The sequence below is a fragment of the Lissotriton helveticus genome, chromosome 12 (assembly GCF_964261635.1).
Source record: "Lissotriton helveticus chromosome 12, aLisHel1.1, whole genome shotgun sequence".
NCBI classification, from domain to species: Eukaryota; Metazoa; Chordata; class Amphibia; order Caudata; family Salamandridae; genus Lissotriton; species Lissotriton helveticus.
The window spans coordinates 131,884,412-131,908,357 of record NC_136073.1 but is presented as its reverse complement, the minus strand read 5'-3'; the positions used below and the strand labels follow the sequence as shown (position 1 = coordinate 131,908,357).

Here is a 23,946-nt window from a genome sequence, read left to right as displayed (position 1 = left end):
TAGTTTCTACTGAGTGTGTTTTTGTTAATAGAGGTCTTAGTTTACCTCCGCGCCACACTTCTTTTGTAATCTCACATGTGGGGTTGTATGCTTGTTCTCCCCAAACGGAGGGTTGAGCATGTCCGTCTGTATAGATTACACAAGCGTATTGTCGTAAGGGCAGAATGTCGATTGGCAGAGGGAATGTTCTTTCATATTCTAGATTTTTTAGTTCCTCTAGTTCTGGATCAAAGTAGTAGTATACTTTGTCCGTTGTAATTGAAGTCCCCCATTGTATCCATTCCGGATTCAATGTTGTTGTTGGTAAATTACACGGTGTTGTTAATGCCTCAAAGGCTGATTCTGCTGTTCTGACTGTGATACGTCTACCGTCAGCTCGATCTTTTTCTCTAGCTATTGCGGTTTGAACTGCATGAACAATTTTTTCTTTAATGCTGAACTTCTTTTCAGCTTCTGTGTACAAGTGTGATTTGAATGCAATCGGTACCTTTTCTCCCTCATTAGAGGTCAGGTATGTGAATCCGCATCTTCCTGGATGACTCGAATCACAAGATTGCGTGTGTTATCACGTGTATCTAATTTTGTTTTAATTAACATGTCTGTTTGTAAGGATCTCAAAATTTCTGTGTGTATTTGAGTCCAATTGGTTCTTTTAAAATCTGGTTTTATTAGATCATAAAGGGGTTTGACCCTTTCTGCGTAATTTGCAATGTATGTTCTTCCGAAATTTAGGAAGCCTAGAATTGACTGTAGGTTTTTTAGTGTTCTAGGTGCTTGGAGTACGGCACATTTCTCTAGGAAATTGTCAGCCAGGCTTTTGCCTTCACTTGATAATTCATATCCTAAGAACAGGACTGTTAGATGGGCAATTCTGGATTTTTTAAAGTTGAATTTGTAACCCTCTGCTGCGAACCCAAGTATTATGGTGTTCACTCTCTTCAAGTGAGTATCCAAGTCATCATCTGTTAAGTATATGTCGTCGACATACGATAATGCTTCGTCATCATATGTTTGTAGTAATTCTGTTACTCTTGCTGAGAATACCCCTGGGCTATTCTTGTACCCCTGGGCTAACCGGCAGAATTGTTTTTGCGTGCCATTTATTGAGAACGCAGACAAATATCTGCTCTCTGGTGCTATGTTTTGACAAAAGAATCCATTAGAGATGTCTAATGTTGTTTTGTATTTTTTGCGCACTATGTTATTCATTAGTGCAGCACTATGCGAGTTTTGCACTGCAAAAGTTTTGCAACATGAGTTAAGGTGTCGGTAATCCAAAACTAGACGATATGAATTGTCTGGTTTGGAGACCGGAAACAAAGGGTTGTTCATTTGTGAGGTGCAAGTTTCAATCACCCCCTGGTATTTTAATTGATCTAGAATTTCTTTTACCTGTTTTTTAGCTTCTTGCTTAATTGGGTACTGTCTTTGTGCAGTAGGTTGTGATTTTAACTGGATTTTGTGAGGAGGAGAGTCCTCATCCCATCCTACATGATTTTTATATAAAGCAGGAGCTAGAGCTACTGCCCACTTTCTGGCAAGTGTATATTTTTTATGAATTGGGATATGATTTGCGAAGGCAGGCATAATTATTTCTTCGCCATGAGGGCACTCCCTGACAAACTCTGGTGGCCAGTCTTTTTCAGCTAGAAGGATGTCATAGCCCTTGGAGAGATTATCCCAAAATAGTCCCCTTATTTTTCTAGTCTTATCCCCTTCTATACGTAATGTTATTTCATATATTTTGTGAGGTTTGCTAACTCTGGTGTCTGCAGTTTCCACTTGAAGATATTCATTTGTGTCCACTGTCTCCAGATGATTCATAAGAACTTTGCGAGCTATGCTCACTTCTGCTGCGCTGTCTAGCATTGTCTGAGCCCATTCTCCGTTTTTCAGTTGTGTCCTCAGTATTCTCGGCATTGTTAACTACTTTAATACTGGCTACCTTCTTTTTTGGAAATTGTAATTTCGTTTTTAGATGAGCAGGTTCCTTGTCTTTGGACTTGGCGTGCTCTTCTCTTTGTTCTGATCGTCCTCTTCTTTCCGATTTCCGCGAGGAAGTCTGAAAAGATTGAGAGGGACGTGTATCAATGTCTTGATATCTATCAGGCTTCTTTATATTATCCCTATTTCTAAGGTTATATCTTTTCCCAGAGGGGTCACTTTGGGGTGACCTGTGTCTTTGGTTCGGAGATTTTTCTCTCCGCCTAGGAGACCTTCCTCTGGACTGGAATTTCTTTTCTTTAGGATTGGATTGTTTGTTTCCATCCCAGCTCTTTTTTTGTGATGTTGAATTATTATTAAAAAATATTTTTTCAGGACTTTCAATCAGTTGTGGTTTTACTGGTATTCCACCTAAACTATCTCTACCTAGTTCCTCATAGGATTTTTCTATAATTCTGGCAATTTCAGCTGGTTGGTCTGCTATATCTGTCTCCTTTAACCTCTGGCGGATCGCCACGTTTGCTGCTTCTCCCTTTATGTTGGCTAATAATATAGCCAAGACCTGCTTGAAGTCTTTTAGTAATTTCATACCAAGAGTTAAAGCGGGTTCTGGACCGTATTCGTCTTGAATTTGTTTTAGCACATCTGGTATTACCGAAATGGATGGAACACCGTGCGTTTTTGTGTAGATGGAAGCAAAGACTGTACCCCAAGTGTCACAGTCCTCCACGTGTGGTGCGATTCCCATTGGAAGACAGATAGTCAGAATCCTGTGTTTTTCTAACGGGGTGGTGTCTGGAAACACCGCCTCTATTTGGGTGATTTTTTGTGCTAACCAGAATGGTATTTGTTCCCGTTTAGCTGGTACTTTACCTAGGCAGGATTGTATGTTCTGTGGTGTAATTTTATTTGTGTTCCCCTGGTGAGGGGCCAGCTGTGGAATTTTAATTGCTGGTTGAATTGTTGAAGTCCGCATCACATATTGGACTAATTGTCTATGTACTTTTATTAATTGTTTTAGCTGTGTTAAAAGCTCTGGTGCAGGCATTCTTTCGATGTCTGGATGTGGTGTGTATCCGGCTAGGACCGGCCACGTTGCTCCTGGTCTACCTAAGGGACCGAGCCTGGTGATGTGATTATTATGTTTTAGGGCGCCATTAAATAAGAGCAGGTGCTCTTGAAATTTAAGTGGTACTTCCACCTCCTCGAAAGGAGTGTACTCATTAGGAGGTTCCTCTGTTTTGTAATAGTGGAAGTACTTTGTTACAGCATTTGCTGCTGGAAAATGTATCCATGAATAGTATACCTCTGTCTGCCGATATTCGTTTGCCTCAATTACGAATATGACTGTGCCACCTCTAGGTGTCAGTCCATTTTCTATAAGTTTTAAGGTTATAGATCTCCTTTTGATGACCGGGATGAGTATTATATCCGGGTCTGTTTCTTGCATAGTATTATCAGCTGCTACTATTTCAGCTGCTAATCTAGCTGTCTCTCTTTCTTCATCACTGTCTACCATTTTACCGACAGGAAGGTTATTACTTTTGTTTGCAGATCAGGTTTCTTATGGAAACAAAGATTAGATGCACAATATTTTGGAACAGTGTATCCTTCAATGTTGACTAAACCAAGTACCATACATAGGAGTTTCCTCCTGCGAGGTTTGGCGGATATTACCTTTCACCCACTCCAGACGTCTTTGGAGTATTATGGGAAAAAAGGGGTCTGAGTGAAAAAGCACGACTGAGTTACTCTAAATGTCTTACGTTAGTTTTATCACCCTTCCAAACACGTTGGGCGCCATGTAGTGTAGTTCCTATTATCCCAATAGGCTCTGCGCATTGGAATAATACCTTCAATAGTATAGGCCTAGACCAGACGTTAACTAGGTCTACTACTGTCGTTATTAGACCTAAAGTTTGGGGTTTGCCAGCTAGCTCAGAGTTCACTAGAAATTTTCTCGAATAGGCAAGGAGGAGTTGAACCTCCCTGGATAGACAAGAAGGGATTTAGTTTCTGACAACCATAGAACATGACAACTTTGCTCTCCCCTAATCAAGAGTGTATCTCTAGAGTCGTGTGAAAACAAAAGACGACTTATTTTACTCAGTCAGTACGTGCATTCTTAGTCTCACCAGATTGTAGAGAAAAGGAAGAGACGGGCGTGTTCAATAAAAGATGTTATTTATTGATCAGTCTCTTCTCTCATACAAGAGAAATGGATCGATATTATTGCAATACTTATGGTTAAGTAAAGTGCATACATTAAAAGCAGAAGTATAAAATAATACTGTAAAAACATTGATATGGTTTCTAAGCCATATGAAGGTTTAAAATTAATAAAATGAATACATACACGTATACATTTGACTAATCGTACTCAACTGGTGTTTCTAACTACGCCTACCCCGTGTACCTGACCTAAGCCTAATACGTGGGCGGGGATAGAAAGTTACAGTTTAAGTTAAGTTTGTTTTGCCAAGTGACTGACTAAAGAATTCTCTGCAAGGGGTTATTCAGTTCTGTACCTGGAATCTAGGATGAATGAGGGATGGTATCTCTCGTCTCTGGTCTCGATATTCCAGGCTGCCTGCGAGGGCTACCCGGAAGCGCCGGAGCTGGATTTCTCGGCAGGAGAAAAGGCAGCTTCTCGTTCTCAGCGCGTCAGGAAGGCGGGGCTGCGCCAGCGGGGTCTGCTCTGCTCTGGGCTTCGGCAAGTCTGGCTGCTCCGATCTCGTCACCACCGCGTGTGTTTGCATAGCGCAATATCGGTAATATTTATACCTTTAAGGTGCCGAGATTGACGTAAGGATGGACATAGATACGTCAATAAGGATGTCATACGACCTGGTCGTTAGCACATTCTTTTGCTGAAGTTCTCGGTGAAATCAAAACAATGGCCGCAGGGTTTTTCCCAGGTCTGTCATAGGTTTGATTTGTTTTGAGAACTCCGTATGCCTTATCAGGGGCTGGAGGAATATCGCTTGTCTAATTAGATGGCAAGCGTTATGACCTAATCAGATAACACGTTCCTGTGCCGTAGTGTGGCTTAATCAGATAACGGTTCCTGCATCATGGGGGTTTTCTGCCTCATGGGATGGCTGCTAGTTAACTTGTTAACCAGAATAGGGTCAGGAATAGGGGGATCGATACAGAACCTATAGGAATACATCACAACGGCGTTTTGGTTGGCAATGTCACGGCAGTTGGGTTTTTCTTTTACAGAATTACCAAATGTATCAGTTGTTTTTGTAAAATGTCTATTAAAAACAGATCCTTTAAAATATTTAAACGATCTAACGACAAATTATTTAAACACACATGATTATAAGATGTAGCCTTATTTTTGTTTTTAGGAGAGAACGTGCCTGCTGAAAAAAACATTATTTTTAAAAAGTGCATTGCAGAATATTAGGAATTTTTCTGTGGGACACCTTGAAAACTTTCATACAGATTATTTGCACAAAACTTACAGTCAGTTGTTGTGTCCGAGTGGTTAAGGACATGGACTAGAAATTCATTGGGGTCCCCCCGCGCAGGTTCGAATCCTGCCAACAACGAGAAACTTTTTAACATCGGCTACAATTTCAGAAGTTAACCTTTAGAATTTCTTCCATGTCAGTTTTATAAATAGGTGGCTTATTTTGGTGTCACTATTGCCCTTTCACATATTTATTATCGCTACCCCTTTCATATCTTTGCTATAACTCTCATCCTACATTAGCGCTGGTGCAAACACTTCTAATTATTATACCCTGGCTCTCTCAGTCATACCATTCATGCACTTGAAACTTACTTTACCAGTAAAAGAAGCAAATAGAAAAATAAAACAAAAGTGCTTGCTGGATTAGGCAAACACACTTCATAAAACTGCATTTTCTTTTCTATTCTCCTCGTGTTACAAGCTTAACTGCTCCCTGTGTAATTTCTCTTAGCCTGCTGTCCCAGGAAGAGAATTTTATCTACAGGCTCTTTCTGTGTTTTTTTCCTAGTCTTTCTTTCCCTTTTCTTAGATTTGTAACTGTTCCTTTACGTGCTCTATTTAGGCGCCATTAATCTCATTTGAGCTCCTTGAACCTGCTGCTGTTTTCTCCACACCTCATACTGCCTTTTCCCTCTTTCTCTTTTTCTCTGAGGTTGGTGGCTACTTTCCAAAGCTTCTGATGCCCCAATGTTCCTTCATCTTGTTGTCAGACGTGAATTGGAAAAGCAACCAAATTAACAAGCCTTTACCACTCATACATGGCAGAGGTTTATACTTTAATTCAATGACCTAAGAAAAGCGTGTTGTGGGGCCCCTACGAGCCATGGTGCTTGCTTCATCATAATTAGGCACGCAGTCATTAGCCACAGCTCTGATCATGAGTCACTGAGGTCAGTTTCAATAATTCCTCAAAAACCTAACCATGCAGTCCCCCCTAACTGTGTAGTTATCTTGCTTTACTGCTGTTTGTGTGATTAGCTGGGAGGAGCTCACGGCAGCATCCTCCCTATAAAAGTGTAGATGGACCGCTCCTTAACTCTTTCTTGCTTCACATACAGATGGCTTGAGGAGGTACAGGGGAGATGCAGGTCTACTAGACAGAATAGAAGATCTGCGCCAGGTGTGTTTCTCTGCATTGGTGTCCCATCACAGGCCCACAAGTGTATGTGTGATCTTTGACTCCTGGCAGTTCACAAGCAGGCGGCCAGGAAACGGTTTCAGCCTATCAACCACTGAGGAGACAAAGCCTTTGTATAAGGAATGAGGAAGCAATGAACACATTCAGCCTATCACAGGAGTTCCCTGAGTGTTCCGAATTATAAATTCTCCATGTCACTGTATGTTATTGAGCCCAAGTAGCTTGCTGTGATCGTATAGTGGTTAGTACTCTGCGTTGTGGCCGCAGCAACCTCGGCTCGAATCCGAGTAACGGCATTGTGGTTGGCAATGTCACGGCAGTTGGGTTTTTCTTGTATAGAATTACCAAATGCACCAGTTGTTTTTGTAAAATGTCTATTAAAAACAGATCCTTTAAAATATTTAAACGATCTAACGACAAATTATTTAAACACACATGATTATAAGATGTAGCTATATTGTACCTACTGACATAAATTATCGTTCTTGAACCTATTTGCGGTGGGGGGAATGGAGCTCTCCCCAATGCCATTCAGAATGCAGTTGCAGTTGAGTGACCTGTGTTGTGGCTGTCTAGAGGGAATGCACAAATGTAGCTGTCTCGCAGCCCAATCCAGACGTCAATTGGAGACAGGGTTTCAGGCAAATAGAGCAGTAAGTGCAGAGAAATGCTCACTCTCTAAAAATGGCATTTATAAAATAGTAAAGTTAAATCCAACCTCACCAGTAAATAGGATTTATCAATAAATAAATAAAGCGGCTCCTCTCTGATATGGAATTACCCCCCAAAAAGTATAAGGGAATACCCAAAGACAGCTTTCAGAGTTCGTTGAGACCCACCAACTTCTCGACGAAACGCAGTTTGGCTTCAGGAAAGGGCATGGGACAGAGACCGCCCTGATTAAGGCCTCTGACGAGATCAGGGCAATCATGGATCAGGGGGGGGCGGCTGTCCTCATCCTTTTGGATTTGTCAGCGGCCTTTGACACGGTCGACCATGCCACCTTAGTCGACCGTGTCACAGCTCTGGGCATAAACGGTCCGGCCAAGGATCTCATTTCATCTTTCCTGGCAGACCGTACCCAGACTGTAAGGCTGGGAGATTTCTATTCACCCATCTCTGCACTTCCTTGTGGAGTCCCACAAGGTTCCTCGCTAAGTCCCATGTTATTTAACATCTATGTAGCGGACTTAGCGAGGGTAATAAAGGAATATGGAATACGGTTAACATCTTATGCAGATGATACCCAGCTGGTCCTGGGCATTCACAAGGACGGCTGCACAGTGGCAGCCAACTTTCAGAAAGCTATGCTTGAGGTCAGTACCTGGATGGCCTCTAACTGTCTTAGACTCAACTCGGGCAAGACCGAGGTTATGACCTTTGGAAAACTCTCTCCAGAATGGTCGACTAACTGGTGGCCGGAAAAGCTCGGCCACCCACCTGTCCCAGTGGAAAAAGCCAGAAACCTGGGAGTCATTTTTGACAGCAAGATGGTCTTCGACCTGCATACAAACAAGGTTGTGTCGTCTTCATTCTTTATCCTGAAAAAGATAAAGAAGCTGCTGCCTTATCTCCCTCCCTCAGCTGGGAAGACTTTGGTTTCTACCTTAGTCTTCTCCAAAATGGATTACGGAAACGCTCTCCTTCTCCACACCCAGAAGCGAGTCATAACAAAGCTGCAATCCATTCAGAATGCGGCAGCCAGGATTCTCCTGAGCATTCCTCGCCGCAATTCTACCACTCTTGGCATTCGTCAACTCCACTGGCTGAGAGTTGAGAGCCGCATCAAATTCAAGGCACTCTGTATTGCATATAAGGCAGTACACAACATAGGACCCAGGTTCCTGACGGAAGCCTTTCAGCCATATATTCCTAGACGGCAATTAAGATCGGCCAATACCAACCTTCTCACTGTGCCACGTACAAGAACCGCCACCTGGGGAGATAGACGTTTCTTGGTGGCCACCCCAAAGCTCTGGAATCTTTTGCCACAGTCCATCAAATCTGCCCCTAACCTGATGAGCTTCCGCAGGCTCCTAAAAACGTGGTTATTTAACCAGTAATAGGATCACTGACCCCAGTAGCTCCACAGCGCCGAGACACCCCAGGGTATTTGTTGCGCTATAAAAATTACGAAAATAAAATAAATAAATAAATAACCTATGAGAGGGGTAGACCTCACTGTAGTGAAAAATGTAATAGACTGTTTGGTACTACCAGGACATGCAAACTACCACAGTACATGTCTTACCTTTTACTTACATAGCATGATGCCCCTAGGACTACCTAGGGCCTACCTTAGGGGTTAATTATATGTAATAAAATTGGAGTTTAAGGCTTGGCAAGTAGTTTTAAATGGCAAGTCGAAGTGGCAGTACACTGCAGCACAGGCACTGCAGTAGCAGGCTTGAGACAGGTTTGAAATGCTACTTCTTTGGGCGGCACAATCAGTCCCTGGGTATATGGTATACCACTTTACAAGGGGCTTTCAAGTCAATGAAATCTGTCAGTCAGGTATACTCCAATTACACACATGATTAGGGAAGAAGCACGTGCACTTCAGCACTGATTAGTAGCGATGAAGTGATCAGAGTCCTAAGGCCAACAAAAAGATACAGCAAAATGAGTAGGTGAAAAGCAATAAGGTAGGGTTGAGGCCACCTTAAGAATGCAAGGTCTAACAAAAACAAACTAAGGATAACATGAGTAAAACATCAGGTTTCTCTACGGCATTTGGTGAGACAAGTGTGCCTTCTTTTATGTTCCATAAATGCAATCTTTCCCTGACCCCTTTATTATATAGCTCTTCAAGTAAAAAAGATAAAGCACTTACAAAGGAGCCTCAAATACTCAAAGATGGTAGACTTCTGTAATATGGGCCATAGACTAAAAGCAGCACGAAAACAGAGTGCAATAGGGTCCCAAAAACCTGAGTGCCACATGAGAGTATGCATGAAAGCCTATCCTTTTCCAAACTAGAGATATACTCATGCAATTTTTGTTTTTAGGAGAGAATGTGCCTGCTGAAAAAACATTATTTTTAAAAAGTGCATTGCAGAATGTAAGGAATTTGCTGTGGGACACCTTGAAAACTTTCATACAGATTATTTGCACAAAACTTACAGTCAGTTGTTGTGGCCAAGTGGTTAAGGCGATGGACTAGAAATCCATTGGGGTCTCCCTGCGCAGGTTCGAAGCCTGCCAACAACAAGAACATTTTTAACATCGGCTACAATTTCAGAAGTTAACATTTAGAATTTCTTCCATGTCAGTTTTATAAATAGGTGGCTTATTTTGGTGTCACTATTGCCCTTTCACATATTTATTATCGCTACCCCTTTCATATCTTTGCTATAACTCTCGTCCTACATTAGCGCTGGTGCAAACACTTCAAATTATTATACCCTGGCTCTCTCAGTCATACCATTCATGCACTTGAAACTTACTTTACCAATAAAAGAAGCAAATAGAAAAATAAAACAAAAGTGCTTGCTGGATTAGGCAAACACACTTCATAAAACTGCATTTTCTTTCCTATTCTCCCCGTGTTACAAGCTTAACTGCTCCCTGTGTAATTTCTCTTAGCCTGCTGTCCCAGGAAGAGAAATTTATCTACAGGCTCTTTCTGTTTTTTTTTTCCTAGTCTTTCTTTCCCTTTTCTTAGATTTGTAACTGTTCCTTTATGTGCTCTATTTAGGCGCCATTAATCTCATTTGAGCTCCTTGTACCGGCTGCTGTTTTCTCCACACCTCATACTGCCTTTTCCCTCTTTCACTCTTTCTCTGAGGTTGGTGGCTACTTTCCAAAGCTTCTGATGCCCCAATGTTCCTTCATCTTGTTGTCAGACATGAATTGGAAAAGCAACCAAATTAACAAGCCTTTACCACTCATACATGGCAGAGGTTTATACTTTAATTCAATGAGCTAAGAAAAGCGTGTTGTGGGGCCCCTACGAGCCATGGTGCTTGCTTCATCATAATTAGGCACGCAGTCATTAGCCACAGCTCTGATCATGGGTCACTGAGGTCAATTTCAATAATTCCTCAAAAACCTAACCATGCAGTCCCCCCTAACTGTGTAGTTATCTTGCTTTACTGCTGTTTGTGTGATTAGCTGGGAGGAGCTCACGGCAGCATCCTCCCTATAAAAGTGTAGATGGACCGCTCCTTAACTTTTTCTTGCTTCACATACAGATGGCTTGAGGAGGTACAGGGGAGATGCAGGTCTAATAGACAGAATAGAAGATATGCGCCAGGTTTGTTTCTCTGCATTGGTGTCCCATTACAGGCCCACAAGTGTATGCCTTAAATTGAACTCGGATACGTCCGAGGTGGTCATCTTTGGAAACTTAACCCCAGATTGGTCCTCCCGCTGGTGGCCACAGTCCATGGGTTCACCTCCCACTCCCGTCAGCAAAGTGAGGAACCTAGGTGTCATGTTTGATGACCGTCTCACTTTCTCCCCCACGCAAATCAGATTGCCTCCTCCGCGTTCTACAAACTACGAATCATTAAAAAAATCCTCCCTTTCCTTCCTGCTTCAGCTGGTAAAACCCTGATCACGTCCTTGGTCTTATCCACCCTGGACTACTGCAATGCTCTATTCTTGAACTCCCAAGAGAGAGTCCTCAATAAGCTGCAAACCATTCAAAATGCTGCTGCCAGACTGCTGGGTGATATCCCCAAATTTCAATCAGTCTCAGGCACCATCAGAGAATTGCACTGGCTTTCCATCAGGAACAGAACTAAGTTTAAGGCTCTGTTCATTGTCTATAAGGCGTTGCACAACCAGGGACCAGCCTTTCTCACTCAACAACTTGTTCCCTACCGGCCCACCAGGTCCCTGCGGTCCTCTGATCGCCTCCAGCTGGAAGTACCCCGTACCAAACTGGTCTCATGGGGTGACAGAAGATTCCTCGTTTCAGCACCCAAGCTCTGGAACTCTTTGTCACTACTCATAAAGAACAGCCCCTCCCTATGGTCCTTTCGAAAGCAACTCAAAACGTGGTTATTTGACCAATAATTACATCCTCCTGTAGGGCTGAATTTAGCAGATACTAGCGCCGAGATGCCCATGGGCCTTCGTAGCGCTTTATAAATGTTTAAATAAATAAATATGTGTGATCTTTGACTTCTGGCAGTTCACAAGCAGGCGGCCAGGAAACGGTTTCAGCCCTACAACCACTGAGGAGACAAAGCCTTTGTATAAGGAATGAGGAAGCAATGAACACATTCAACCTATCACAGGAGTTCCCTGAGTGTTCCGAATTATAAATTCTCCATGTCACTGTATGCTATTGAGCCCAAGTAGCTCGCCGTGATCGTATAGTGGTTAGTACTCTGCGTTGTGGCCGCAGCAACCTCGGTTCGAATCCGAGTCACGACATTGTGGTTGGCAATGTCACGGCAGTTGGGTTTTTCTTTTACAGAATTACCAAATGTACCAGTTGTTTTTGTAAAATGTCTATTAAAAACAGATCCTTTAAAATATTTAAACGATCTAACGACAAATTATTTAAACACACATGATTATAAGATGTAGCCTTATTTTTGTTTTTAGGAGAGAATGTGCCTGCTGAAAAAAACATTATTTTTAAAAAGTGCATTGCAGAATTTCAGGAATTGGCTGTGGGACACCTTGAAAACTTTCATACAGATTATTTGCACAAAACTTACAGTCAGTTGTTGTGGCCGAGTGGTTAAGGCGATGGACTAGAAATCCATTGGGGTCTCCCGCGCAGGTTTGAATACTGCCAACAACTAGAAACTTTTTAACATCGGCTACAATTTCAGAAGTTAACCTTTAGAAATTCTTCCATGTCAGTTTTATAAATAGGTGGCTTATTTTGGTGTCACTATTGCCCTTTCACATATTTATTATCGCTACCCCTTTCATATCTTTGCTATAACTCTCGTCCTACATTAGCGCTGGTGCAAACACTTCAAATTATTATACCCTGGCTCTCTCAGTCATACCATTCATGCACTTGAAACTTACTTTACCAATAAAAGAAGCAAATAGAAAAATAAAACAAAAGTGCTTGCTGGATTAGGCAAACACACTTCATAAAACTGCATTTTCTTTTCTATTCTCCCCGTGTTACAAGCTTAACTGCTCCCTGTGTAATTTCTCTTAGCCTGCTGTACCAGAAAGAGAATTTTATCTACAGGCTCTTTCCGTGTATTTTTCCCAGTCTTTCTTTCCCTTTTCTTAGATTTGTAACTGTTCCTTTTTGTGCTCTATTTAGGCGCCATTAATCTCATTTGAGATCCTTGTACCTGCTGCTGTTTTCTCCACTCCTCATACTGCCTTTTCCCTCTTTCTCTCTTTCTCTGAGGTTGGTGGCTACTTTCCAAAGCTTCTGATGCTCCAATGTTCCTTCATCTTGTTGTCAGACGTGAATTGGAAAAGCAACCAATTTAACAAACCTTTACCACTCATACATGGCAGAGGTTTATACTTTAATTCAATGAGCTAAGAAAAGCGTGTTGTTGGGCCCCTACGAGCCCTGGTGCTTGCTTCATCATAATTAGGCACGCAGTCATTATCCACAGCTCTGATCATGGGTCACAGAGGTCAGTTTCAATAATTCCTCAAAAACCTAACCATGCAGTCCCCCCTAACTGTGTAGTTATCTTGCTTTACTGCTGTTTGTGTGATTAGCTGGGAGGAGCTCACTCCAGCATCCTCCCTATAAAAGTGTAGATGGACCGCTCCTTAACTCTTTCTTGCTTCACATACAGATGGCTTCAGGAGGTACAGGGGAGATGCAGGTCTAATAGACAGAATAGAAGATCTGCGCCAGGTGTGTTTCTCTGCATTGGTGTCCCATCACAGGCCCACAAGTGTATGTGTGATCTTTGACTTCTGGCAGTTCACAAGCAGGCGGCCAGGAAACGGTTTCAGCCTATCAACCACTGAGGAGACAAAGCTTTTGTATAAGGAATGAGGAAGCAATGAACACATTCAGCCTATCACAGGAGTTCCCTGAGTGTTCAGAATTATAAATTCTCCATGTCACGGTATGTTATTGAGCCTAAGTAGCTCGCTGTGATCGTATAGTGATTAGTACTCTGCGTTGTGGCTGCAGCAACCTCGGTTCGATTCCTCGTCTTGGCAATGTCACGGCAGTTGTGTTATTCTTTTACAGAATTACCAAATGTACCAGTCGTTTTTGTAAAATGTCTATTAAAAACAGATCCTTTAAAATATTTAAACGATCTAACGAATAAATTATTTAAACACACATGATTATAAGTGTGAGAAGTTGGCCTGGTATGTGATGCTCACTAGTTCTAGTGATCACCTTGTACCATGCCAAGCAACCCTTATGGTGCAGGTTGTCAAGTCAACCTTATAGATAAGCTATCCTAGGGGTAGCATGGACTAAGCAGTCTTAGGCTAAACTCTGTAAAGGCATGTGAAGCAAGCTGTTTTACCATACACAATCCCTCGAATACCAAATGAAAGGACACCACACAGATATATATTGAAAATATATATAGATTTATTAACTACAAATCTCCCCTGGTCTCTTTATGAGCACAGAAGCACAAGCGTTAAACACAAGACAGTTTAAAATACACAAAAGTTGCACAATATGGATGAGCCCTAGGGGCCACCTAAACCATATACTAAGAAAGTGGTATAAGAGATTCCAATCGAAGAGGAAGTAGGCCTAGGGCCTTTGGAATCACTGGAGCTGATCAGGACTAGCAATGACTAAGTCGGGAAAGGCCCACGGGACTCGGGTGCAATGTTTAAAGTGCACGCATTCACCAATGTAAAGTCTATGGTGCGTAAAAAAGTACAAAGTTAATTACAGAGGAACCTGCCGAGTGACCTAGAGGAATGAAACTTTAGACACAGACCCTAGAGGTGTGTACCAGTGTGGGAACACCGGCGTTGCTGAGTTACCTCACCCACAGGACGCGGGTGCATAGGGTCGAAGTAGTGTTGGGTTTCGTCACGCTGGTCGATGGTGCTTGGAGCTGAAGATGCTGCAGGCGGCTCGATGTGAAGAGTTCCGGTGGATCCAAGGGTGGATCGGAAGTCGTGAAGACCTGAAAGCAGAGGGGACAATGTTCAAAGTCACAAGCCAATGACTACCGTGGAACCAGGCTGGAACCAGGCGATGTCGGGTGCAAACAGACATTGAGGTATAGCTTCTCTCTGCAGCCACGTGGACACGAGGGATCGAGGACGTCCAGGAGTCGGTCTCGAGCTGTCCCATGCAAGCTTCTCGCTGTTGGCGGTGTTGGCAACTTGATTGGAGCAAACAGGCCTTGGCTAATGCAAGCCAGGCAGGAATCAAAAAAGGCTTGTCACTCGGACCAGCAAGGTCAGAGCGGGTGCTCCCTTTTACAGGAGCAAGGGCAAGTCCGGAGAAACCAGACTCGCAGTAAAAGTTGAAGGTTTTGTCGCCAAGATGGCCGCTAGCCACGTGGCAAGTGGCCGGGATGGCGCGTCGAGTGGCACGGTGCAAAAGGGCCCCACGCAGATCGTGGAGAAGCTGGGGGGCTGATATTTGGTGCAAGGGCTGCTCGGTGGTAGGGGTTCTCAGTCCCCAAAGCACAACGTCGAGGGTACCTCTGATGCTGCGCAGTCAGCTTTTCAGGGGTCTTCCAAGAAGTCCGGTCCCACGTCTCTCAGTGCGTCCACGGGTCCCTTCTTTGCAGGGACTGTGAATCGGGCTGTGGGAAGTCTGGGAGTCTGGGTCTTGTCAGGCTCTGGGCTCGGACTCCGGCGGGAGGCGGCAGCAAAGCAGAAGTCAAGTTGCTGGTTGGTGCCTGTATTCACAGGGTGGTCACTCCTTGGCCACAAGGGAGATTCTCTTCCGTCTTCTGAGCAGCAGAATGTCGAAGTCCAGTCTTCTTCTGTATTTCAAGTTGATTCAGGATGATCTGCAGTCTCAGGACACAGCTCCCACTCTTATTCGAATCTGGGGGGCCGGATCACCTACTAGGTCCCTCCTCTGGGTGGGACCAGGAAGGGGAGTGGTTACACCCCCTTTCCTTTGTCCAGTTTCGCGCCAGGACTGGGGCAGGAAAGCCCCAGCACCAGTTTGAACTGGCCTATGCACGGGGACACCTTGTGTGCCCCAGGCATGTCTGATTCTATTCAGCCCTGTCCTACCCAATACACAAAATACTGTCTGGGGTGGTGCTAGCACCTCCCAAGGCAGGAAACCCTTTGTCCAAGCTGCCCTCGCTGGAAGGACTCCCAGCAACAGGAGGTCAGACTTGTGTCTGTGGTGGCAGCATCCATTTTGCGATACTGAGGCTCTGTTTAACTTTAACCGGGGTTCAGGTTAGGTACATGCCGTGTCCCTCTAGAAGGGTGGAATGCTACCCCCGTCGCCAGAACTGGCGAGGGGGTAGTATTCCAATTCGTATGACACCTTACTCGACATGTTTTGATAAAGCCAAACCCAAGATAGCATTTAACCGCGAGGATTATAATGCATTTAAGAGTATATGGTATGGCAGTATCATGAAACAGCTAAAGTACATGGTTCCGAAAGCTTCAGACAGGCTCAGCTCATGCCAGAGCACCATCTCACATATTTCCAAGCACTCTGCCTCCAGGATTGATGAGGCCTTCCATAGGAGTGGCTGATAGGAACATATGTGTCCATTTTAGGTTAGGTATAGGCATACTACACCTAAGTAAGGGGTGGTTACACCGACTTACCCCAGCTGAGTGATTCAGCCAGTTGTGTCAAATATGGAGGCCAGGCCAGGGGTGGCGCAATACGTGCTGCAGCCCCTGGTAGGCCTTGGAAGCACCTATACCCTGGGTACCTGGGTACACTGTTACAGGGGCCAATAAGGTGAACCAGTTCCAATTTTGTTATGCACCTAAAGTGCATGGGTTACAATTTAGAGAGAGAACAGCAGGCTGTGGGTCTGATTAGCAGGCCCACAGGCACATTAAGTCATAAACCAGTGAAGCAAAAAGCAAAAATTTGGGGTGACCATAGGATAGCAGACCCTACTCTCCTACACAACCCCCCCCCCCCCAAACGCAGGGACATTAGACTAACCTTGACCAGTTGTGTCTTCATGTTCTAAGTGGAAGTACCTGGAGAGACCATCTGCATTACCATGGTCAGTCCCTGGGCGGTGCTCCACTGTAAAGTCCATCCCCTGTAGGGAAATGGACCACCTTAGCAGTTTGGGGTTTTCACCCTTCATCTGATTAAGCCATAAGAGGGGCTTATGGTCGGTCTGAATCTTGAAGTGAGTGCCAAACAAGTATGGTCTCAACTTCTTCAGGGCCCACACCACAGCAAAGGCCTCCCTCTCAATGGCTGACCAACGTTTCTCTCTGGGGGTCAGCCTTCTGCTAATGAAAGCAATGGGCTGGTCTTGACCATCTACATTAAGTTGTGAAAGCACAGCTCCCACTCCCAACTCAGAAGCATCTGTTTGGACAATAAACTATCTTGAGTAGTCAGGACTCTTCAGGATAGGTGCAGAGCACATGGCCTTCTTCAGGTCATCAAATGCCTTTTGACAGCTTACTGTCCACTGAACCTTTTTGGGCATCTTCTTAGGTGTCAGATCATTAAGAGGAGTCACAATGGACCCATAGCTCTTAACAAACTTCCTGTAGTACCCAGTCAGGCCCAGGAAAGCTCTGACCTGAGTCTGGGTAGTTGGAGGAGTCCAGTCCATTATGGTCTGAATCTTACTCTCCAGTGGTTGAACTTGGCCTCCACCCACAAGGTGGCCCAAGTACACAACCTTACTCTGCCCTATCTGGCACTTGGTTGCCTTGATAGTGAGGCCTGCCTTTTGCAGAGCCTCTAGCACTTCCTTTAGGTGGACCAGCTGATCCTCCCAGGTGGAGCTAAAGACAGCAATATCGTCCAGATATGCTGCACAGAAGTCATCCATCCCAGTAAGGACTTGATTCACCAACCTTTGGAAGGTGGCAGGTGCATTTTTCAAACCAAAGGGCATTATCACAAACTGATAATGTCAACTGGGGGTAGAAAATGCTGTCTTGGCTTTAGACTCCTCAGCTAACCTGATTTGCCAGTAGCCAGCAGTCAAGTCAAATGTGCTCAAATACTTGGCAGAAGCCAATTTCTCTATGAGATCATCTGCCCTTGGAATAGGGTGTGCATCTGTCCTGGTGACAGCATTGAGTCCTCTGTAATCCACACAAAATCTCATCTCTCTCTTTCCATCTTTGGTGTGAGTTTTGGGGACCAGAACCACTTGGCTAGCCCAGGGGCTCTCTGAAGGCTCAATGACACCTAATTCCAGCATCTTTTGCACCTCAGCCTTGATACAGTCTCTGACATGGTCAGGCTGCCTGTAAATTGTGTTCTTTACAGGAAGACTATCACCAGTGTCCACCACATGGGTACACCAGTTAGTCTGACTGGGTGTCAGGGAGAACCTATGTCGATATGACTGCAAAACCTGTCTACAGTCATGTTGCTGATGTTCAGTGAGGCTGCCATCTAAGGCCACACCATCAACTGAGCCATCCTCAGGATTCTGAGTCAGCAGGTCTGGGAGAGGGTCACTCTCTTCCTCCTGCCCCTCATCTGTAGCCATGAGCAAGCCCATGTCTCTCCTGTCAACATATGCCTTCAGCCTGTTAACATGGAGCACCCTGTGGGGGCTCCTGGGAGTTCCTAGGTCCACCAAGTAGGTAACCTCTCCCTTCTTCTCAATGATTGTATGGGGTCCAGACCATTTGTCTTGGAGTGCTGCTGGGGCCACTGGCTCCAACACCCATACTTTCTGCCCAGGCTGGTACTCAGTTAAGACAGCCTTTTGGTCATGCCAGGCTTTCTGTAATTCCTGGCTAGCCTCAAGGTTTTTGGATGCCTTCTCCATATACTCAGCCATCCTGGAGCGGAGACCAAGTACATAGTCCACTACGTCCTGCTTGGGCTTTTTGAGAGGTAACTCCCATCCTTCCCTCACCAGACATAGGGGTCCTCTTACAGGGTGCCCAAAAAACAATTAAAAGGGGCTGAAGCCAACCCCCTTTTGTGGGACCTCTCTGTAAGCAAACAGAAGGCAGGGCAGAAGGATATCCCATCTTCGCCTGAGCTTTTCAGGTAATCCTTTGATCATGCCCTTTAGGGTCTTGTTAAATCTTTCAACAAGCCCATTGCACTGTGGATGATAGGGAGTGGTGAACTTGTAGTTGACACCACATTCCTTCCACATAGCTGTCAAGTATCCTGACATGAAGTTTGCACCTCTATCAGATACTACCTCCTTAGGAAACCCCACTCTGGAGAAAACTCCAAGTAAGGCACTGGCCACAACAGGAGCTGTTGTGGTCCTAAGTGGAATTGCTTCTGGGTACCTGGTGGCAATTTCCACCACCACCAGTATGAAACTGTGCCCAGATGCTGTAGGGGGATCCATTGGTCCAACAATGTCAATCCCTACCCTTTCAAAGGGCACCCCCACCACAGGTAGTGGTATCAGGGGGGCCTTTGTGGTACCACCTGCTTTGCCACTTGCTTGGCAGGTTACACAGGAGCGACAAAACTCCTTTGAATCTTCTGACATGTGAGGCCAGTGAAAGTGACAGACAAGTCTGTCCCATGTTTTGTTCTGGCCTAGGTGTCCTGCTAAGGGAATATCGTGTGCCAAGGTAAGAAGGAAGCCCCTAAATTGCAGAGGTATGACCAACCTCCTGGTTGTACCAGGCTTGGGGTCTCGACCCTCTGAATAAAGGAGCCCATCATCCCAATAAACTTTATGGGTACCTTGAGCATTCCCAGCAGCCTCAGCAGCAGCCTGCTGTCTGAGGGGTTCAAGAGAAGGACAGGATAACTGAGCCTGCCCCAAGTCTTCCCTAGAAGGTCCCCCTGTCCCCAGAAACTCAACCTGATCAGGTTCAAGCTCTATAGGGACAGTTCCTTCAGGGGTCTCAGAATCATCTTCCTGTGAAGGCTGATCCTCACTTGTAGGCATTTGGGAAGGCACAGCCTTTACCCTCCTGTTCCTTGTCTTGGGAGGTACTTGGCCCATTGTTCCAGGATCCAAGACCTGAGGTTCAGAGAGGCACTTTTTGGCCTGTGACCTGGTCACAGCCAGGACATGTGATGATATCCCTAACATCTCTGCATGAGTCCTGTACTCAACTTCTGACCATAGAGAGCTCTCCAGGTCATTGCCCATCAAACATTCTACTGGGAGATCAGCACTAACCACAACTCTTTTTAGGCCAGTTACCCCTCCCCAGGAAAAGTTAACAATTGCCACACTATGTGTAGTAGTGACATTGCTTGCATTGGTCACCGGGTAATTATCACCTGGTATGTACTGTCCAGGGTCCACAAAGCTAGGCGTCACCATAGTGACACTGGCACATGTGTCCCTGTATGCTTGAGCCACTTTTTCATTAATCAGAGGTGTCTGTCTGTACTTGCCCAAATTATTGGGACTGACAGTAGGGGAAAAATCAATTTCCCCATCACAAATCAGAACAGCCTGTGTAGGAGTTCTGACTAGGCCAGAATCTCCATCAGTTCCCAAGGTGATACCCACTACCCCCTTAGTCTATAGACCAACACCGCCAACTGTAATAGTGGGTGCAGGTGCCTTAGGGGCTGCAGTGTTGGGGGCTCCACCCTTTTTACAATCACTTGTCCAGTGAGTGGTGTTTTTGCAAAAGCTACACCAGGGTTTTCTTTGACCTTCTTTCTTCTTCTCCTTGGAAGTTTGGGACCCTCCCTCAGTATTAGTTTGGGGCCCTGTTGAAGACTTCTGGTCTTTAGCTTTCTGCTCCCCACCCTTCTGGTCTGTTTTCTTTTGGTCAACACCCTGGTTCTGGTTCTGGTTCTTTTTCTTAACTCTGGTTCTAACCCATTTGTCTGCCCTCTTTCCCAATTCTTGGGGAGAGGTTAGATCTGAGTCAACCAAATGTTGATGCAACTGCTGGTTCTGACAGTTATTTAAAATCTGTTCTCTCATAAGCAAATTGTACAATCCTTCATAGTCTGTAACCTTACTTCCCAGCAACCAGCCCTCCAAAGCTTTAGTGGCACATTCAACAAATTCAGACCAGTCCTGAGTCTGTGTCTTCTGGGTATCTCTGAACATTAACCTGTACTGTTCAGTGGTTAAGCCTAACCCATCAATCAGAGCACTCTTCAGGACTAGGTAGTTTCTAGAATCCCCATTACTAACTGTGAGGAGTCTGTCTCGGCCTCTACCTTCAAAGGAGAGCCACAAGATTGCTGCCCACTGCTCCTGAGGGACCTGCTGTACTTTGCAAGCTCTCTCAAGTGCAGCCATCCACTTGTGGATATCATCCCCAACTTTGTAGGGGGGCAAAATCTTACTCAGGTTTCTATTGTCATAGGACCTGTCTTTATCCTTAGGGATAGTGCTGCCACCAGTGGATCCTAATCCACTCTCTCTAGGCTGCCTTGCTCTAGCAAGTTTCTCTTTGGCCAGGGCAACTTCTAACTCTTGCTTATGGATCCTAAGTTCAGCCTCTCTCATTTTGGCCTCATGTTCCCTTCTCTGAGGGCTAGTCAACTCCCTTCTGGAGTTGCCATGAGAACCTCTAGAAACATGGGAAGTATTGGATTCACCTGAGTGATTCCTTCTCCTCCTATGCTCCTGGTTAAGTCCACTTGGGGGTCTGAATGGGTTGGACCCACCTTCAGTCCCAAATAAGCTTAAGTTAGCCTGGTTAAGCCTGCTGACTAACACCTGGCTATTTCTACCATCATCAGAATCACTTTCTTCCTCCTCCTCCTCCTCTTCCTCTTCCTCAGGCTGAGTATTCCCAGTGGTCTGGTCTTCCTCATCTATCTGGATGACAGAGGCAGGGGCATCAGGGTTATCATCTTCAGTGGGAGAGCCTCCCTCTCCAGTCCCTGAGGGGCCTGGTTTGGGGGTCTTTAGAGCTTCAGACTGGTCTAACAGCTCTCTGAGGTGTCCTGCTGTAGGAGTAGGACCTGTTTTGATTCCTCTCATGGAACACAGTTGCCTCAGTTCCTTAAAAGGAAAGATAGCAAATTTGGATGGTGCCCTTGGAGGGTCACTCTCAACAGAGATAGGTCCAGTGGATCCCTCTGCTCCAGACATTGCTCTAGTGTGGTGGATGTGTTGCAATCTACCTACACTTGTGTTTTCCTACAAAACCTATCTAGTAGTTGTAGTCAGGGTGTGCTACTCCCTATCCTCTACAACAACTAAGTTCAGTAGAACTTAAGTATACTAGTCTTGTTTTAGTGTACCTATCAGGTACCTGTATGATCTTTCAAATGATACTCTCAAAGATTGTAATGGTAAAACAACAGCAAGCTCAAATCCCAATCCGCTGCTCACCAATGTGAGAAGTTGGCCTGGTATGTGATGCTCACTAGTTCTAGTGATCACCTTGTACCATGCCAAGCAACCCTTATGATGCACGTTGTCAAGTCAACCTTATAGACAAGCTATCCTAGGGGTAGCATGGACTAAGCAGTCTTAGGCTAAACTCTGTAAAGGCATGTGAAGCAAGCTGTTTTACCATACACAATCCCTCGAATACCAAATGAAAGGACACCACACAGATATATATTGAAAATATATATAGATTTATTAACTACAAATCTCCCCTGGTCTCTTTATGAGCACAGAAGCACAAGCGTTAAACACAAGACAGTTTAAAATACACAAAAGTTGCACAATATGGATGAGCCCTAGGGGCCACCTAAACCATATACTAAGAAAGTGGTATAAGAGATACCAATCGAAGAGGAGGTAGGCCTAGGGCCTTTGGAATCGCTGGAGCTGATCAGGACTAGCAATGACTAAGTCGGGAAAGGCCCGCGGGACTCGGTGCAAAGTTTAAAGTGCACGCATTCACCAATGTAAAGTCTATGGTGCGTAAAAAGTACAAAGTTAGTTACAGAGGAATCTTCCGAGTGACCTAGAGGAATGAAACTTTAGACACAGACCCTAGAGGTGAGTACCAGTGTGGGAACACCGGCGTTGCTGAGTTACCTCACCCACAGGACGCGGGTGCATAGGGTCGAAGTAATGTCGGGTTTCGTCACGCTGGTCGATGGTGCTTGGAGCTGAAGATGCTGCAGGCGGCTCGATGTGAAGAGTTCCGGTGGATCCAAGGGTGTATCGGAAGTCGTGAAGACCTGAAAGCAGAGGGGACAATGTTCAAAGTCACTAGCCAGTGACTACCGTGGAACCAGGCGATGTCGGGTGCAAACAGGCGTTGAGGTGTAGCTTCTCTCTGCAGCCACGTGGACACGAGGGGTCGAGGACATCCAGGTATCGGTCACGATCTGTCCCACGCAGGCTTCTCGCTGTTGGCGGTGTCGGCAACTTGATTGGAGCAAACAGGCCTTGGCTAATGCAAGCCACGCAGGAATCAAAAAAGGCTTGTCACTCGGACCAGCAAGGTCAGAGCGGGTGCTCCCTTTTACAGGAGCAAGGGCAAGTCCGGTGCAACCAGACCCGCAGTGAAAGTTGAAGGTTTTGTCGCCAAGATGGCCGCTAGCCACGTGGCAAGTGGCTGGGATGGCGCATTGAGTGGCACGGTGCAAAAGGGCCCCACGCAGATCGAGGAAATGCTGGGGGGCTGATCTTTGGTGCAAGGGCTGCTCGGTGGTAGGGGTTCTCAGTCCCCAAAGCACAACGTCGAGGGTACCTCTGATGCTGCGCAGTCAGCTTTTCAGGGGTCTTCCAAGAAGTCCGGTCCCGCGTCTCTCGGTGCCTCCACGGGTCCCTTCTTTGCAGGGACTGTGGATCGGGCTGTGAGAAGTTTGGGAGTCTGGGTCTTGTCAGGCTCTGGGCTCGGGCTCCGGCGGGAGGCAGCGGCAAATCAGACGTCGAGTTGCTGGTTGGTGCCTGTATTCACAGGGTGGTCACTCCTTGGCCACAAGGGAGATTCTCTTCCGTCTTCTGAGCAGCAGAATGTCGAAGTCCAGTCTTCTTCTGCATTTCAAGTTGATTCAGGATGATCTGAAGTCTCAGGACACAGCTCCCACTCCTATTCGAATCTGGGGGGCCGGATCACCTACTAGGTCCCTCCTCTGGGTGGGACCAGGAAGGGGAGTGGTTACACCCCCTTTCCTTTGTCCAGTTTCGCGCCAGGACTGGGGCAGGAAAGCCCCAGCACCAGTTTGAACTGGCCTATGCACGGGGACACCTTGTGTGCCCCAGGCATGTCTGATTCTATTCAGCCCTGTCCTACCCAATACACAAAATCCTGTCTGGGGTGGTGCTAGCACCTCCCAAGGCAGGAAACCCTTTGTCCAAGCTGCCCTCGCTGGAAGGACTCCCAGCAACTGGAGGTCAGACTTGTGTCTGTGGTGGCAGCATCCATTTTGCGATGCTGAGGCTCTGTTTAACTTTAACCGGGGTTCAGGTTAGGTACATGT

The 23,946-nt window shown here is 45.5% G+C and overlaps 4 non-coding genes across 4 annotated transcripts; all 4 read left to right on the top strand.

Moving 5' to 3' along the window:
- The first annotated feature begins 5,422 nt into the window (after positions 1 to 5,422).
- Positions 5,423 to 5,504, top strand: TRNAS-AGA (transfer RNA serine (anticodon AGA)). Its single transcript has one exon. It is a non-coding gene; the product is annotated as a tRNA-Ser (tRNA).
- A 4,190-nt stretch (positions 5,505 to 9,694) lies between these two features.
- On the top strand, positions 9,695 to 9,776 carry TRNAS-AGA (transfer RNA serine (anticodon AGA)). The gene has a single exon. It is a non-coding gene; the product is annotated as a tRNA-Ser (tRNA).
- A 2,103-nt stretch (positions 9,777 to 11,879) lies between these two features.
- Positions 11,880 to 11,951, top strand: TRNAH-GUG (transfer RNA histidin (anticodon GUG)). The gene has a single exon. It is a non-coding gene; the product is annotated as a tRNA-His (tRNA).
- A 295-nt stretch (positions 11,952 to 12,246) lies between these two features.
- Positions 12,247 to 12,327, top strand: TRNAS-AGA (transfer RNA serine (anticodon AGA)). Its single transcript has one exon. It is a non-coding gene; the product is annotated as a tRNA-Ser (tRNA).
- The last annotated feature ends 11,619 nt before the right edge of the window (positions 12,328 to 23,946 follow it).